The following is a 3,214-nucleotide window of genomic DNA, read 5'->3' as shown; positions in this document are numbered from 1 at the left end:
TCACCTCATCAGATCAGCGAAAAGACAAAAGAATGAAAAACAGTCAAGATAGCTTAAGGGACTTAGAGGACAACATCAGGCAGACCACTATTTGCATCATAAGGGTCCAAGAAGAAGAGAGAGAGAGAGAGAGAGAGAAAGGGACAGAAAGTTTATTTCAAGAAATAATGGCTGAAAATTTCCCTAACCAGGAGAAAGTAACAGACATCTACATCCAGGAAGCCCAGAATTCCAAAAAAGATGAATCCAAAGAGACATTATGGTTAAACTGTCAAAGGTTAAACTGACAAGGAGAAAATCTTAAAAGCATCAAGAGAAAAACAATTTATTAAATATTGGGTTGTCGGAAAAGTCATGATGCATTTTTGCAACGAACATAGAAAAAATACGTCATGACTTTTCCAACAACCCAATACAAGGGAACCCCCATAAGACCATCAAGAGATTTTTAGGCAGCAACTTGACAGGCCAGAAGACAGTGGCACAATATGCACAAAGTACTGAAAGAAAAAAAAAAATTGCCAAACTAAGAATACTCTACCTGGAAAAGTTGTCCTTCAGAATTGAAGGAGAAATAAAAGCTTTCCAGACAAGGAAAAGCTGAAGGTGTTCATCACCATTAGACCGGCCTTACAAGAAATGTTAAAGGGACTTCTTTAAGCTGAAATGAAAGGGCACTAATTAGTAACAGGAAAACATATGAAAGTATAAATCTCACAGGCAAAGGTAACTGTATAGTTAAATTCAGAATAACTTAATATTATGGTGTTGAGTTGATCGCTTATAAATCTAGTATAAATATTAAAAGACAAATGTAGTAAAAATAACAACTACAATAATTTGTTAATGGATACACAAGATGTAAATTGTGAGATCTTTTTAAATGGGTGGCAGGGAGGGAGGCTAAAAATGTAGACCTTTAGAATGCATTCAAACAAGTTATTTTCAACTTAAAATAGACTGTTATAAGTTGTTTTATGTAAAACTCATGGTGACCACAAAACAAAAACCTATAGTAGATACACAAAAAATAGAGAAAGCAATCTAGGCATACCGATACAGGAAACAATCAAATCACAAAGGAAGAGAGCAAGAGAACAAGAAAGGAATAAACGAATTACAAAACAGCCAAAAATCTTGTGACATATGGAAAATGTGAATACAACATTATTTATGTTGTATGGGATGCTGCAAAAGCAGTCTGAAAAGGAGGCTCATAGTGATAAACACTACATCAAGAAATAAGAAAGTTCTCAAACAGCCTCAAGAAACTAGAAAAAGAACAAACTAAGCCCAAGCTTAGTAGAAGAAAAAGTAAATATCAAAGATAAGAATGGAAGTAAATGAAATACAGACTTGAGCTGTTTTTCTAAAATAATAAAACAGACAAACCTTTAGCTAGACTCATGGAGAAAAAAGAAAGGACTGAAATAAAATTAGAAATTAAAGAAGAGACATTACAACTGATACCACAAAAAGAAAAGAATTATAAGAGACTACTATAAATAATTTTACACCAACATATTGGATAACCTATAAGTAATGAATAAATTCCTAGAAACACAACCTACCAAGATTGAATCATGAAGAAACTGAAAATCTGAACAGACTAATTATTAGTAAGGAGACTGAATCAGTAATCAAAACCTCCCAACAAACAAAAGTCTAGGACCAGATGTCTCCATTGGTGAATTCTACCAAACATTTAAAGAAGAAATAATACCAATTCTTCTCAAACTGTTCCAAAAAATAGAAGAGGACGGAACACTCCCAAACTCATTTTGAGATCAGCCTGGTACCAAAACTAGACAAGGACCCTACAAGAAAAGAAAATAACAGGCCAATATCCCTGATGAAAATAGATGCAAAAATCTAAACAAAGTATTACCAAACTGAATTCAACAATACATTAAAAAAATCATATACTGTGATCTTTATTCCAGGGATGCAAGGAGGGTTCAACATCTGCAAATCAATCAACACCACATTAACAAAATAGGAGTAAAAATCATATGATCATCTCAATAGATACAGAAAAAGCATTTGACAAAATTCAACACCCATTCATGTTAAACACTGTCAATGAGTAGGTATAGAGGAAACATACCTCAACATAATAAATATCATCAAATCACATAATAAAACATAATAAAGGCCAGAAATAACAAGCCTACAGGTAACATCATACTGAATGGTTAATAGCTGAAAGCTTTTCTGCTAAGGTCAGGGAAGAAACATGAATGCCTACTCTTGCCAATATTATTCAACATAGTGCTGGAAGTCCTAGGCAAAGCAATTAGGCAAGAAAAAGAAAGAAAAGCTACCAAATCAGAAAGGAAGCAGTAAAACTGTCTCTGTTTGCAGATGATATTCTTTTATAGAGATGAAACCCTAAAGACTCCAATAAAAACCAAATAAATTCGGTAAAGTTGCAGGATACAAAATCAACATACAAAAATCGGTTCGATTTCTATATAATAATAATAATAATAAACAATCAGGAAGAGAAATTACGAAAACAATCCCATTTACAATTGCATCAAAAATAAAATACCTAGTAATAAATTTAACCAAGGAGGTGAAAGACCTGTATAATGAAAACTGTAAGATACTGATGAAAGAAATAGAGGAAGACACAAATAAATGGAAAGATGTTCTGTGTTAATGGATTGGAAGAATTCATATTATTGAAATTCCATACTACCCAAAGCAATCCACAGATTCAATGCAATCCCTTATCAAACTTCTAATGGCACTTTTCACAGAAATAGAACAATAGTAAAATTTGTAGGAAATCACAAAAGACCCCAAATAGGCAAAACAATCTTGTGAAAGAACAACAAACCAGGAGGCCTCATGTTCCCTGATTTCAAACTATATTACAATGGTATAGCAATCAAACACTATGGTATTGGCATACAAACAGACACATAGATCAATGGAAAAGAATAGAGAGCTCAGACATGAACCCACACACTTATGGTCTTTACTACATTTTTACTACGGTTTACTACAAAGGAGCCAGGAGTATACAGTAGGGGAAAGGATAGTTTCTTCAATAAATGCCAAAGAATGAAACTGAACCCCTATCTTACACCATACACAAAAATCAACTAAGAGTGGATTTAGGATGTGAATGTAAGACCTGAAACCACAAAATTCCTAGAAGAAAACATAGTGGGTAATAAACTCCTTGACAGTAGTCTTAGAAATG

The sequence above is a fragment of the Hipposideros armiger genome, unplaced genomic scaffold, assembly GCF_001890085.2.
Source record: "Hipposideros armiger isolate ML-2016 unplaced genomic scaffold, ASM189008v1 scaffold_36, whole genome shotgun sequence".
Lineage (NCBI taxonomy): Eukaryota > Metazoa > Chordata > Mammalia > Chiroptera > Hipposideridae > Hipposideros > Hipposideros armiger.
This window is presented reverse-complemented; position numbering follows the sequence as displayed.